Below are 15,559 nucleotides of genomic sequence, written 5' to 3'. Positions count from 1 at the left end.
TCTGTTCTTGTCAGTAGTGAATGAAATAATTTATCCCCCCCCCCCCCCCACACACACACAAAATGTCCAGGTAGCACTGATTACATCTAATGAGGTGAAAAGTGTCACTATGGTGTAATTCGTAGTCTCTTTGGGGTAAAAAAATCAGGATACCTACATACACAGTACATTTGAGTCAGTATTCCTTCCATTCTATAAATGGAAGACGTTTGCTCAGTAAGTCCTTGTAGTTGATACAGATCAATTGTGTGTGTGTGGGGGGGGACTACTCTGAATGTAAAAAATCCCAAATGAGCATCTGAGTTAATTGTTCAGATTTATTTCATGCTTTTTGGAATGAAACCCTCCCTTTCAAATCACAGTCTTCCAGCTCCAGGAGTATTGAAATCACATCCTCGAGATAGTTTTGAAAGATCTGACTAATGTTGATAGAGGTGGACTTCAGTTTATTTTTGAAGTGCCTGTGGTCCCGGTGAAATAACACTTAAACATCTTCTGAATGGATGGCTCTTCTTCACCTCACCTCAGACGAATTATAGCCTTGATCCTAAACCTGTTTTCGGACATGTGTGTTACACTGTGAAATCCATGGGATTCCATGCCCAAAAATATGGTCACAGTACTACTCTGCTCAGGCATGCCACCAACACACAAGAAGATTGCCATAGATCAATGGTGGCCAGGGCTTTTTTTGTAGCAGGAACTCCTTTGCATATTAGGCCACACCCCCCCTGATGGAGCTTACAGGGCTCTTATCACAGGGCCTACTGTAAGCTCCAGGAGGATTGGCTCCATCGGAGGTGTGGCCTAATATGCAAAGGAGTCTATGCTACAAAAAAAAAGCCTGGGGGATGGCCAAACTTATTTAACGTAAGAGCCGCATAGAGTAGACATCAGATGTTGAGAGCTGCGTGACATGAACATGAGATGTTTGAGAGCTGCAAGTCAGGAAGGAAGGCAGATAGATGGAGGAGAGCGGTGGAAAGAAAGCAACTTTAAATGCATTCTCCAAGCTGTCGGCTGGTTGGCTCGGAGAAGTAATTTAAAGAGACAAATGCCTTTTCCAAGTCTGCCAGTGGGGCGGTGGGGGCTTCGAGAGCTGCACAATGTGTGTGAAAGAACCACATGTGGCTCCCGAGCCACAGTTCAGCCACCCCTGCCATAGATTATTTCACGTTCTCTTTTATTCAGACGCAGGTTTATGTGCAAGGGTTGTGCTGGGCCACTGTGGAGCATACTCTCCGGATGTACCTCTTATATTTCGTGTCCACCCACCCACCCTTACCTGCCCTCCCCCAGTCTAGGAATACTCAGTCAAGCTGGGCTCCTTCACTGAGGGGGGAGGGAGGGGGTGGCTGAGGATACAAGAGCTGCGCACAAGCTTGGCTCCCATGGTGAATTTCCAGGAATCGAAGGCAGGAATGATTTTCTGCAAATTCCCCTTCCCACTGAGATCCCCGGTTTGCCCATCATGCTGCCTCTGAGGGTTTTCTGTCTCCTTGGAGCAGCATGGGGGAGGCATTTACTCTTGCAGAGGAGGGGAGAAGGGAGTTGGGTTGTTCTGACAGAAATGCCTTCCTTCAGTGGGGATTGTCCTATAGGATCCACATTAGTGACCGCCAAAGCCCCCTGTCAGCTTGGCCTGCTTGTAGGCTCCTGGGTGTGGAGAAGCAGCAAGGCTTTTGCTCACTCCGGCAGTTCCCTCTGTGGAAACTGTGCCTGCGCAGGGAAGGATCGGGCCTAATGCATTTAGGGTAGAGTGGCCAGCATGTAAAGTTATATTGCAGCAGCCTCTTCGTAAAGAAGAGCTTTTGCATTTCAGATGCAGCGCCAATGGGTGGCTGTTCTTTAAAAAAGGTAAAGGTGGTCCCCTGTGCAAGCACCCGTCGTTTCCGACTCTGGGGTGACATTGCATCACGACGTTTTCATGGCAGACTTTTTACAGGATGGTTTGCCATTGTCTTCCCCAGTCATCTACACTTTCCTTCCAGCAAGCTGGGTACTCATTTTACTGACCTCGGAAGGATGGAAGGCTGAGTCAACCTTGAGCCGGCTACCTGAACCCAGCTTCCGCCGGGATCGAACTCAGGTCGTGAGCAGAGAGCTCGGACTGCAGCACTGCAGCTTTACCACTCTGCACCACGGGGCTTCTCGTGGCTGTTCTTAGGCTAGGCTAATTTCTGCTGTTTAAAATCTCAGAAGGGGAAATTGCACAGGGATTTTAACTTTTTCACACACAGACCTGAGTAGCCTTCGTAGTTCAGTTTTCCTATAATAAATATTCAGAAGAAGCCTTTTAACCTGAGTTACAGCCTAGCCTCCCTCTGGAGACCAAAGTCCCAGTTTAGACAAGGAACTCGTCGCAAGCTAAAAATGCTCCTTGACTTCAAAGTGCGGAGGGGGGGGGGGTGTCTGTGCGTGCAGGCAGGCAGCTTGTGCAGCCAAATGGTTCTACCCCCAACAATCTCAGCCTGCACAAAACCAGCATGTTGAGAGAGGGTGGAGTTAGACTCCTTCTCCTTGATATGTTTATCTTCAACAGGTGAGAGAGGCTTTTATTAAAGATACAGGGATAGTCAGCCAGGTGACTTCCCAAATTTGTCTCCTGAAGTTTTTTTAAAAAAATGTTTATCCTGCCCTCCACCCCGAATTTCAGAGTCTCAGAGCGGCTGACAATCTCCTTTATCTTCCTCCCCCACAACAGACACCCTGTGAGGTAGGTGGGACTGAGAAGGCTCTCACAGCAGCTGCCCTTTCAAGGACAACTCCTGCGATAGCTATGGCTGACCCAAGGCCATTCCAGCAGGTGCAAGTGGAGGAGTGGGGAATCAAACCTGGTTCTCCCAGATAAGAGTCTGCACACTTAACCACTACACCAAACTGGCTGTCCACAAAAGTTGGGCAGTCTGAGAACAATCTTTGCCAGCTCTTTGTATAGACCAGATTCCCCGCCGCCCCCCCATCATTGAAGTACAATTTGTGTCTGTTAGAGCACTCCCCCTTTCTGTGACAGATTCAGAGGGACTTTCAACAGAAATTAGTTGATGGTTGATCTCAGTGTGTTCCTAAACACCCAGCCCTGTGTGTGCTTACTGAGAAGTAAATTCCACTGAGTTCAATGGGGCACTTACAAGTTTTTATATATAGGAACAGTGGGGGGGGGGGGAATTCCCTTAAAATTAGGGGCAGCAATAGCACCTGTGGAGATCTTGGAGAAGTGCTGGTGAGCATCTTGGCCTTCCGCTGTAATAGCTAATGGGAAATTTGTTCAGGACGGATGCGGAAGCCTTATCTCCCCTGTGGAAATTCCCCTTGCGTTGTGCTTTTCAGTGCTTCTTATGCAATCCAGATCTGTCCATTTCAGGACTTGAGTCCTAGTAAGGAAGCCAGATTCCATGTGGGACCTTGGGGATCCGCTGGAATTACAGCTTCTCTCCAGACTACTCAGAGGAGTTCCTCTGGACAAAAAATGATGCTTTGGAGGGTGTACTTGACACCATTGCATCCCACTGAAGTCCCTTTCCTCCCTAGGCTCCTTCCCCAAATCTCCAGGAGTTTCCCAACCTGGATCTGGCAACTCTACCATCCCCCCCCCTTTCCCATTCCCCACCAGTGGCCAAAGGGACTTTGCAGCGATAAGTCCTAGGGATATGAGGGGTCCCTTGCATAGGCTTTCTTTGGGTCCCTACTAGTCTTATCATTGTCCAGCATCGTATTACCTCTTGCATGGTCTGATCTGTTCGATACATTCAATAACTGATTGTGATGCCAGTCCTTGAAACGATGTTTCCATGTAAGCACGGAATGAATGTCCTTTTAGATGATGCTCATTCATTAGCAACCCGTGGCCAGTCAACTACATTTGTTTGCTAAACCTGCTATTGGCAAATACGACCATCCTTAAAAGACAGACTCCAAAGTTACAGTTTGATTGCCTGCTTTCTTCTGACCTCCTTTAAACACGTGTTTACAGAGAAGACAGGACGCCTGGTGCGCAGGAACGCTCACTGAGGTCTTCCATCTAGGTTTGTTCCTTCTTCTTTTGGATGGTTTTACATAAATCAAGGGGAAAATATACTAACGTCCAATGGCAATAAAGTGAATGTTCAGAATGAAACGTCTGAATGTATATAATGACATTATATGGCATTGTAAGCAAAACATTGCAGTTGAGTTGCAAGGGCACATTTTACAGAGGGGAAAGGAAGAGAGGCCTCATCCAGTGCTCAGGTTGCCTTGGTTGTGCTCTCCCTTTTGGCAGCGAGCTATTTCCATCAGGGTTGGATTACCACTTCTACTCTCTCCGTCGAGCAAGTCTGTCTTCTCTCCGGTGGACCTTTCTTGATCCTAACCTGAACAAGCTCAGTGTTGCATCGCACTTGATTTGGTTTTGCTGCTTCCTTTGGTCTTCTTCCTCTAAATAAACCTGCATCTCTTGGAGCACTGCCTTTGAGAGATCTCAGTTCTTTTTCTTTGAATGTGCTTTTAAAAACCTAGGGGCTTGCAGATAAAAAGCATGTTGGTCTTCCACACCCATAAGGTTGGTTTAAGTGGCGCTTTGGGAGGTGAGGCATGGCCCCAGGGTGAACCTTCAGCATCTTCTGTTACAAGGATCAGGTCTGAGGTGATGTGAAGGACATCAGCCTGAGATCCTGGAGAGGTGCTGCTGAGCAGAGCAGACAACAGTGACCTTGTTAGACCAATGGCTTGACTCAGTATAAAGTAGTTTCAGGGATTCATTTATGTGTCATTTTGGCTTCTGCCAATACTTATTCTGCGAATACGTACAGGGTTGCCACTTTCTGGAAAGTCAGGGAAATGGAAATTGGCCGGGGAAAGTCAGAGGAATTGGTCTAAAGTCAGGGAAAGTCGGGAATTGTGATTAAAATATATTCAAGCAGTGGATTTTTTACCTGCTGCTGCAAGAGCATGATCTGGACTAGAGAAGTAGCAGAATACAAGTAAAACTTAATGATGCCCTTTCCCAGCACCACCTTTTCTCAGCTCCACCCCCAGCAACCAGCCTAATGTATTTGTTGAGCTCTGTCCCTGCGTGATTTCCAAGGTCTGCCTGTAGCATTTGCAATGCAAGGCTAGTTTAAACGTACAAACTTTAAACATCTGTTTTCATCCCTATCTGCTAGTACTGCATTTAACTTAAATATAAAGATAAGCATGTTTTTGGGTCACGTGTATGGACGTTTTGTTTCCTGCTAAATGCAGCACAGAGTTGCAAATGAGTTTTGCCACTGTTGGATTTCACAGACAACTAGAACTTTCTATTTTGCACCATGCAAAGTAAATTTTGCAAATGTGATTGCTAGTTCCTGCTGGAGTTTACAGGGTACCAGCTTTCTCACCCTCTTTCCTGACTTCTCCCATGCATAAAGGTTGCAAATGCGGGTTGTCTGCTTCTCTAGATTGCAGAAATGCCACGTCCTTTCTTGCTGCTGATCTGCTCATTACACTTTCTGGAATGTGAAAGTGAAACTTCCTCAACCTTGGAAAGTTCCTATGTTAGCATTTAGAGTTTACTTGAATTGAAGTTTGTATCTTGGTGTAATTTTTGGCGCAGTTGCAAAACAGAAGTTGAAAGAAGCTGATATTAAATCTCTTACTCTGACAAATATTTTTGCAGTTGAGACTTGTGTAGTTGTAGAGTGGAACATTTCATTATGCCTTGCATTAATGCAGTGTGGCCTATTCCTTTTTTAACTTGTGGTTATATTTGAATGGTGGTCAGGGAAATTGACAAATGTTGGTCGGAGAAAGTCAGGGAAATGAAAAATAAAAGTTTAGTGGCAACCCCAATTTAGCATTAACTCAGTAGAATTTCTCTTAAATGTTTAGACAGCTGTCTCCTCATTTCATGGATTGGATCCATGTGGCCCAGCCTCATATCACAACTTTTGAAACTTCCCCTCAGTTTCCAAAGTCGCTGCAGGGTGGGGGGCATATTGACTTGAAAAGAAGACAACCCTGAATGTAAGATGACCTTCCCCCCCCAAAAAAGTACACCAAGAACGTTTGATGACCAGTGTTCCCTCTAAGCTGAGTTAGTGTCAGCTAGCTCACAGTTTATTTAGCCTCTGGCTCACACATTTTTGTCTTAGTTCAGGAAGGATGGCCTCAGAGCAAACAAAGTTATCGCTCAGTCACAACTTTAATGGCAGTAACTCACAAAAAAGTTTTGCTACGAGCCTCCACAGCTTAGAAGGGGCACTGAAGACAACCTTTCTTTTTTTATGATATATCTGGGGGGAAAACCTAGCCTTTTGTCGGAGTAAATATGATAATCCAAGGCCCTGCTTTGTTTCCTGGTACTAGTTTTATGGTTTGTGAATCCCAGCAAAATGTTTCTGAGTGGAAAAGGAAAAAGGTTATGCAGTTTCATTGCACTATGTTCTTTTCACCCTCGATCTAGGATTGGGTGAACTCTAGACTTTCAAAAAAAAAAATTACAAGTCTCTACACAGGGACTGTGCATTCTGGATATTTTATGTGGAAGACATTTGTTTATTTTGCATGATATGTTCTGTTTTGCATAGCTCATGGCTGGAGGGAGCAAGGACACTGAAACTCCGCCGATGGTCTTCCTCTGCTAATCCTGAGGTCTTTGTAAATTTATTGCTGGACTTTTAGGAGCTAGACACTTTCTGTTTTAAAACTGAAGCTGATCTCTGTGTCCTCAACCCCATCGTCTGCTTCTAATGCAACTTAGCCTCTTGGCACACACACGGTCCTACCCTACCCCAGCTCGTATGCTTGCTTTATATTTCTTGAGTAAGTTGCGCCTGTCATGGATCGGGGACTTTCCTTATGTCTCGTTTGGTGACTGTCCATGCTTGGTGCGCGGCATTAATTCAAGTTAATATGCAAGGAACGGAATCCTTCCCAGTCACCTGATATTGCCTTTGCCGCTGGAAATCCCCAGTTCTGCTCCTACTTACATTTGCAGTTCAGGTAGAGTAGGATACATTATGTGTCCATTGTCTAAAAGGGTGATGGGCAAAGGGATGGTGGTCTTGGCCCTGTGTGTGTGTGAGGGGGGGGAAGGCTCTGGTGATCTGCTGCATGGATCTCTTTAGTGGTTTGATCATTTTCAACAGCTGAGCCTGCTATGTTCTTAGGGGGAAAGTTGGAGAGCAGTTTGGAGACATAGCAGCGTCACAAAAGTCTTTGATGCGTTTCTTTCAGCTGTAGATGCCAAACAAAATATTTCCCACCTTCCAACCTTCTCCAGTGAGCCTGTCTTCTTCTGCAGTGGATTAACAAAACAGAGCAGAAAGTACAACCAAAGAGGCTGACATGTCATGTGCTACCCTTAAGTACGTATCTAGGGTAATGGCTTCCCACTTCAGACTCAGTCCCCATATTGATTGATTAATGTCTGAAGGAACTGGATATTTTAACGGGTACATAAAGGCAAGCGGCTGGATGTCTACTGGAAACCGAATGGAGGCATTGAATATGACCTGATGGAAATCTTGTGTGAGCGGACATGCACCTTGTACAAGCAAAAATATTTATGAAGTACCTTTCGCAAAAAGGTTCTAATGCAGTATACACAAAAACCCATACTAAAGTCATTACCTGAATTGTCTAGAAAAAAAAATCAAATCCAAGCCAGAAAATTTAATCAACTGTTGGGGAAAGGCTGTTTGGAATGAAACACTGTTACAACCTTCCCCAAACAAAGGTTTATTAATTAAAACATTTATAACCCACCTTTCCCCAGGCTTAAATACATAATTAAAGCAATAAAACTCCTCAAATTTCCCCTCTCGAGCTAGCAAAATGCAATAGAATGCCTGCAATCTCCCCTTCATTACAAGCCCTGTTGGATAAAGCAGCCTTAGGGGGTCTCGTAAAGGTTCTCCTGGCTGTTGCGTCCCTCTCCTCACAGAGAGAGGGCACCCTCAGGATTTTTAAGAACAGGCCATTCCATAAAACAGGGAGACCTGCAGAGAAGGGGCTAATACTGACTCTGCCGTCTTGTGTGAAGGGACAAGAAAAAGCAGTGTGAGGGCAGATTTTGAGCTAAGTGCCCTGCTTACATGCTTTGTAAAACTAATCAGGTCAGAAGTATTTAGTTTTTTAAAAAATAGCCTATAGAGTCCTGAAGTGAATCCACTCCTACTTTAGGCAAAGCTGCATTTGTGGATTAGTGTGGTGATCAGAGCCTCAGACCAGAACTTGGACTGAGGCTGGTTTCAAATTCCCTCTTGGTCATGGAGCTCATCCTGGGCCTAGCCAGCCTCACAGGGTTATTGTGAGGGTGAAATGGAAGGGGAGGAACTACGTACGCCACTGTGAGATCCTTGGTGGGATAAAAATGTAGGGAGAGCTTTGGCTTTCCCACATCTGCCCAGTGCCTACCCCGTCCATCTGAAACAAGGATCGTCGAAAACCCCATCCACAGGCTTTTGAGAAAAGTACATATGCTGTATAAAGAATTGCTATGCAACTGCTAAGGCAACATCCCCTCATGATTAAAATTACAGTTCTGGGCTGAGGTAAAGAGCTTCTGGGCAAAAAGAGGGGAGATTGATTTGAGTTTTCAGGGCGCTTTAGGAGGAAATGGGTCGTCTCCTATTTCTGTGGAGTCTTGTGACTGTAGCTATGGCAACATTTCTTGGTTCATAATATATCTCTTTTAAGGCCATTTCACACACGATACCCTCCAAAATGCACTCAGTCGGGAGCTGTGGTCAGACCTCTGCTGTGGACCTCCCTGATCCTTGTGTGAGTCATAATGGTGGCCTTGACAGGTTGACACTTAGTGTTGTTGGACGCATACTTTAATGTGTCTGCGTAACAATGTGCCTCCAAATACAAGGTGCCTGTTGCTAGTTCTGTTTGTGTGGCAAAGGATTTCCATTGAATGCATGAAGCTGCATTTTTTTTTAATTTCAAGAAAAATTTAATTGAACCATAAACAAACAAAACATATAGTTTTATAATACATCAAAATGAAGGAGTTGTGAGGAAAAAAACCGAGCATATAAATAAAAGCATATACACTGAACACACAATCAAATGAAGAAACAATCCCACACAATATATAAAAAAATAATTCATCACATCTAATTACCAACAGTTAATTTTTAAAAAGTCCATATACTTTTGAGGCAGTTTAAATGAAACAGATTGATCTGATTGTACAAAGTCAAAGAAGCAAAACCATTTCTCTAAAAAATAGTTGTTACCACCTGAGGACTCTGTCTGCACTAAATATGAAGCAATTTTATCCATTGCTGCAATTTCCCATATTTTAGAGTACCATTGCTGTACAGAGGGAATAGATTAAGATTTCCAAGAGAGTGCTAATAGGAGATGAAGCTGCTTTATCCTGAGTCTGACCCTCGGTCTGCTGAAATCTGTGCTGGCTGCTCTGACAGGCTGTGGCTATTCAGGGCAACGGGCCAAACTCTTTCCACATCACTTAATGCTTGACTCTTGATCCAGGTCTGAACCTGGGATTTTCTGCATGGGATGCAGATGGTTTCCCAGAAAACCGCAGTCACTTGGTAGTCAGAAACGTACAATGCTTCTCCAGGGCTGTTGCTTGCTGTACCAGCAAAGAAACCTGCTGTCAGGTTTTCAGTTTTTGTACAGGCTGAAAATGTGCTTGACAATAAATGAGCGGATTCTGTTTAAGCTCATTTGCTATTTCTCATCGTTCGAGCGCTTCAGATTTTCAGAGGTTCTGATAAGACCTGAAAATGGAGGAAACCCCCTGGGGAATTGAATTAATAACCTAAAGGTTAAGAAGTTCTGAATGCATAGGCTCAATAATTTTGTTAGTCGAATTAATTTGTTAACCAGATTTAAAAATAAATATTGACAGATATACCAAAAAAATATACATGTATTTATTACAAAGTAGATTTAAAAAACACATTGGCACAGGGTAAAGAATGGTCATTTTTGGTTCTCAGTGTACAATTTGATTCTTAATTGAGGTTATCATCAGGGCTAATATCAGTTTTTAAATCTACTTTGTAATAAATACATGCATATTTTTTATATATCTAATATTTAATGTTTTTAATTTGACGGAACGTAAAGAATTAACTCTTAATTCTGATAAGACCTGTCCTGATGTACATGATGCGATTGTTCATGAGTGTATATTTTAGAGATCAACTGTTAGTGATACCAACCCCCAGGTAGGGTCTGGAGTTCTCACAGAATTACAGCTAACCTCCAGGCTACAGGCATCAGTTACCCTGGAGTAAGTGGCAACTCTAGAGGGCAGGCTCAATGGCGTCACCTCTCCACTGAGGAAGACAAGGGAAGAGAAGAAAAGAAAAGGAGGAAACATGGGTAGTAATAGAATAACACAACTAAGTGCACTTATTCCTATGAAGACTTTGTTTCTGGTCAACAGAATGCCATCTCTTTGTGTGTGTGTGTGTGTGTGTGGGAGGAACACTACTAAAATCTCACCCATCAGCTGTTAGTGGAGGAAGGCCAAGGGGCCAAGGAGGGTGTTTGGTGGGAGTAGAAGCTGTGAGTTTGTGACTTGTGAACAGTTTTCTTTGGCATGCCACCTATTGTCCCACACAGTGACAACTGCTGGTCCTGCTTTTGGTTCTAGGCCAAAAGAACGTGTACAGAGAATCTGGAACTCTACATATGGAGCCTGAGAGAAAGAGACTACTAAAATCCCACCAATCAGCTATTTGTCAAGGAAGATAAGGGATGTACATCCAGTTCCTTTTCAGACAGCCATTGGGCAGGATTTTAAGTTAAAAGGTTGCTCAGCTGCAGCGCAAGGGGTGCATGCATCACCTGTTTGTGCACAGATGTCTTTATGTGTTTGTTTATATGAGTTTTCTCCTAAGTGTGGAACCATAGGAACTTGCAACACTGTTCTCCCTTCCTCCATTTTATCTTCCAGTAGCAATCCTGTGAGGCAGGTTCAGCTGAGGGTGACTTGCCCATGGGGACCCAGTGAGCTTCCACTAGGGATACGTTTACATTTTCTTGGGCCTTCATCCACACACATAGTTTCCCTTAGCTGAAATAGGCCACATCAATCTATTTGAAATGTATAGAAGACATCCATCAGGTTTTCTTTTTTCTTTTTTTGATACCAAGGATGTTGCATTTCCTTAGTAACTGAAACATTGGGGAGGAAGGATAGCAGATTGTCTTTCAGAGTCACCGCACCCCAGGTGGCACAGAGGAGCATAAATTTTTAACCGTAAATTGAAAAATTCATCATTTTCCCTGTCCTCGAGGCCTGAAGCGCAAAATGCTAATGCCGGCCTCAGAGGGGAAATAGTTCTCCTGCATATTTGAGAAAATGTGAAACCCTTTCAAGGAAATCTAATAAACATAATCGTCGCAGCCTGCTGACACGCAGGAAAAAGGACCTCATTCGCTCTTTTGTTTTTATGCCGCAATTTAGTGGCCCCGGCTGATTTACAAATTGGATCACGGCAGTAAATTATCCATGCCTGTACCTGTGAAAGTAAGCACCGGGAATCCATATTTGTTTGGAGTTCTGCTTCAATCAGCAAAAATGATAAATTTGATGGTCTGGAATTGGAAATATCAAGGGCTTTCCGCAATGATTGAGCAAAATGTCTTCGCTCATAATTTATAGTGACCCTTTTTCATTCTGCACACTTTGTATGTCTAATATTTATTTCAACGCAAATTAAATTGTCCCTCCTATATTGTCACATCTCTGCTTTTATTGATGTCGGCAAAATCGAATTGCTCTCCCCACCCCACCACCCCAATTTATAGCAGTCTCTCCAGTTTTACATGGCAAAAGAGCAACTGTTATTAGAGGTCTGGTTTGTTTTGCCGGCCCCCCCCCCCCCTTTCCAGATGCATTGCATAACTGAGGTATGCATAGATGTCTAAGTCAGTGGCTCCCAACCTTTTTGGAACCAGGGACTGGTTTTGTGGAAGACAATTTTTCCACAGATCAGTGGGAGTGGGGGTGCTGGGTTTTTTGTTGCCCCAGGCTGCCCCCAAGACCACACCCCATCCCTGCGCCCCCATGGGGGGGTCTTTAAATAAGGAATAGGTGAAGGTCTGCCTCACTCCACGGCCCAGTTGCCAACAAGCCATGGACTGGTATCAGTCCATGGCCTGGGGGTTGGGGACCCCTGGTCTAAGTGCATCTGTATTTTAATAGAAAGGGCTGTTTTCTTTCTCCCATTTTGTTTCACTTTTCTTTGGAATTTCCTTTTTATTTTTGCATTCATTTCCCCTTCCTGTTGGTTTCATTTGTGGCTGTTATGTCTGTGGGATCCAGGTGAAATTGCAGAGATTGACCTCTCTATCCAAAGTGCTCTGCTGCCAAATGTTAGAGGAATAGGAAAAGCTTTCCCGTTTTGTATGCAATTAAAATTCTGGCTTGCAGAACAGATGGAGGCATCCCCAGAAGGCAAGTAACAGGACGTAGAGAGGTCTGGCATCCTGAGAAAGGCAAGCAGAGCGAGAGAGCTGCTGTGGTTGGCATTTCAAGGACACAGGCAGAGTGACAGAAGGAGGCATTCTGAGAAAGACAGGTAATGTAGTGAGTGGGCAAAGACCTTTGCATTGTCTAGACCAGGGCTTTTTTTGGAGCAAGAACACAGTTCTGGCTGGCTTGGTGTCAGGTGTGGCCTAATATGCAAATGAGTTCCTACTGGGCTTCTCCAGCAAAAATAGTCATGTGGGAAACAATGGTGATGCCAGGGGCGTGGCCTAATAGGCAAATGAGTTCCTGCAGGGCTTTTTCTACCATAAAGCCATGGTCCAGACAGTGGTTACTGTGAGTACATTGTGGATAGAGCTGTGGAGTTTCTGGAAGTGTTGAACCTATGAGGGGAAATGTTTTTTCCCCATTTTTTTCAGGGAAAAAACCTCAGAATTTTTTGGGGAAATTGATATATCTACAATACTAACTGCCCTATCTAACCTAAACATTAACAACATAAAATGTCTCATTTATAGCTTATTTAGCAAATAAAATTGCAATATTTGCCATATTTATGGAATTTAACATTTATGAATGCCTTAGTTTTGTCCCAGCAAATTGCAAATATACCCACCCTATGGGAGAAAAGAGCAAGCTGTTGTACCCTCTGCTATCTTAGCACACGTGCCAATTTTTGCTTTCTAACCAGAGCTCAGTTCTCAATTAAACTTTCAATTTTCCTCTGAGGTTTTGGTGCAGTTTCTACTCTACCTTTTTCTGATCTCCCCCCTCCCCGCCCTTGCAAGGTACTTTTTACCTAGTCTGTGGGTATATGTGTCACGGTGGTTTGAGTGAGAGATAAAAAGGACAACCACAAGGTCCAAAGGACGACAGAAGACATGCAACAGCCTACATTTTTACCCTACTTTTAGTCAACACTGAAGGCTCAAAGCAACTCACAATACCATTCTCTCTTCCTCCTGTTTTATTTTAACAACCACCCAATGAGAAGAATCATGCTGAGAGAGAGTGAGTTGGATCCAGCTACTTTTTCTGCTCAGTCTGACCAAATCTCCCTCCTTTTCACAACTCCTGTTCCAGTCAACTTTTATCCATGCAGGTCCAATGGTCTGCAGCATAACTGTTTTCAGTGGTCCACAAGGAACCTGTCCTTTTTCAGCAGTGGAAAAGTGGTTGGATCCAAACCAGTGATTGGCTCAAGGTCACCCAACAAGCTTCTACAGCAGAGCGGGGAGCTGAACCTGAGGGCGCATTCACACTACACTAAATAATGCATTTTGCAACTGGATTTTTACTGTGAAAGAATAGCAAAAATCCACTTGCAAAACGCAAGTATTTAGTGTAATGTGAATGCACGCAGAGTCTCCCAGATCCTAATTCAACACTATAACCCAGATCCTAGTTCAACGCTATAACCTAGATCAACACTGTAACCCAACCTTTTATCTTTGAAGAGCCAAAGCATGGCAAAATTTAAAGCAGGAGCCTACTGTAAGCTCCAGGAGGGTTGGCTACATCAGGGACATGTGGCTTAATATGCAAAAGAGTTCTTGGTACAAAAAAAGTCCTGGTGATTAGTGTTGAACTAGGATCAGAGAGACTCGGGTTCAGACGTCTCCTCTGCCATAACCAACCTTCAAGCATTATTGTGTGGATATAAAAGGGAGAATAATGTACATTACCCTGAACTATGTGGTGGTGAGGTGGGATATAAAAACTATGCCAGATAAGTAGAAGTAACTTCCCATTGGCAGAAAAACTGCCAAGGACAAGCAGCTTTTGGAGGAAGACTTTTGGGGGGGGGGGGCAGGGAGGAGAATGGTTTAGTCCATGCCTCCTACCTGCTAATGCTCTGCTTTAACCTCCCTTTCCTGCAATAGGAATTTGGCATGTTGTGTGGCATGTAATAGGAATTTGGCGTGTTGCGTTGCTGCTGCATCTCATTTGACCCCAGGACATGTGACTAATTCATCCATGTATTATGGACCACCCTAAAACTCCTGTGCATTTTCCTGGTCTTTGCATACCTGCTGTCTTTCACAACGTTTACACTGCCATCCTTAGCAGAGCTACACTTCTCTAAACCCATGTACTCCAGTGGATTTAGAGGAGTGTAACTCTGCTCGAGAGTGCATAGTGGGAGGAAATCTTTGAACAGGGCATTTGGCAGTCCTAGTACTGAAGACATGAATTCATCAGTGGCACAAATGTTCTCTTAGAACTGTACATTTTTTTTGTCCGAGAATTACAGCACATGCTGTGCCTAGTTTCACATTGGAGGGGTGGGGAAAATGCCTGCATAAGGCTGAAACTGTCTGTTCCTAAGCCTGCTGGCCAGAAAACATCGAAAGGGAGTTCTGACAAAGGGAAAGGAAAGGTCCCCTGTGCAAGCATCAGTCGTTTCCGACTCTGGGGTGACGTTGCTTTCACATTTTCACGGCAGACTTTTTTTTACAGGGTGGTTTGCCATTGCCTTCCCCAGTCATCTACACTTTCCCCCCAACAAGTTCTGGCAAAAGGCCCAGTTAAATAAACGCTTCAATTTGATGTTGAGCAGCTTGTTCTTTTAGTGTCACATGAGACCCAATGCCACACATGTTTACTTGGACAAACGCCCACTGTATTCAGTAAATCATATTTCCAAGTAGGCAGAAAACTGCAGTCTTAGGCACAGGTAACTTAGGGTGGGTCATCACTACTGATCAAAAACCAAGGAGCTCTTTGAGGGATGCCAATAATCTCCCACAGAGTTTTCTTCCCCACTGAACAGCATATTTTCTCCCAAGCTGTTATCTTAAATTGCTTTGGAAAGTCCCTTTAGCTAACTCCAAGATAGGTTTTGTTCCATACTAGGAGAAACTGCTATTCAAGAAACATAAGCCTGCACTTTTACCTTTTATTTATTTCCCCCTATCCCTTTCCTCTATTCTGTTTTCCCTCAAAAAGTTTAAAATAAAATTTAAAATATCAGCACCATCAGCACCAATCATCACCTAAATTAAAACACCCTCATTGCAGTTATTATTGAATGAATCATTAAAACTTATTCAATTAAAAAGAAAAGAAAAGAAACAGAAGCCTAAGGTCCTCTCCAGCACACGAGACCACATG

This window comes from Heteronotia binoei, chromosome 9 (genome assembly GCF_032191835.1).
Source record: "Heteronotia binoei isolate CCM8104 ecotype False Entrance Well chromosome 9, APGP_CSIRO_Hbin_v1, whole genome shotgun sequence".
NCBI lineage: Eukaryota > Metazoa > Chordata > Lepidosauria > Squamata > Gekkonidae > Heteronotia > Heteronotia binoei.
Note: the sequence above shows the minus strand (reverse complement) of the source record.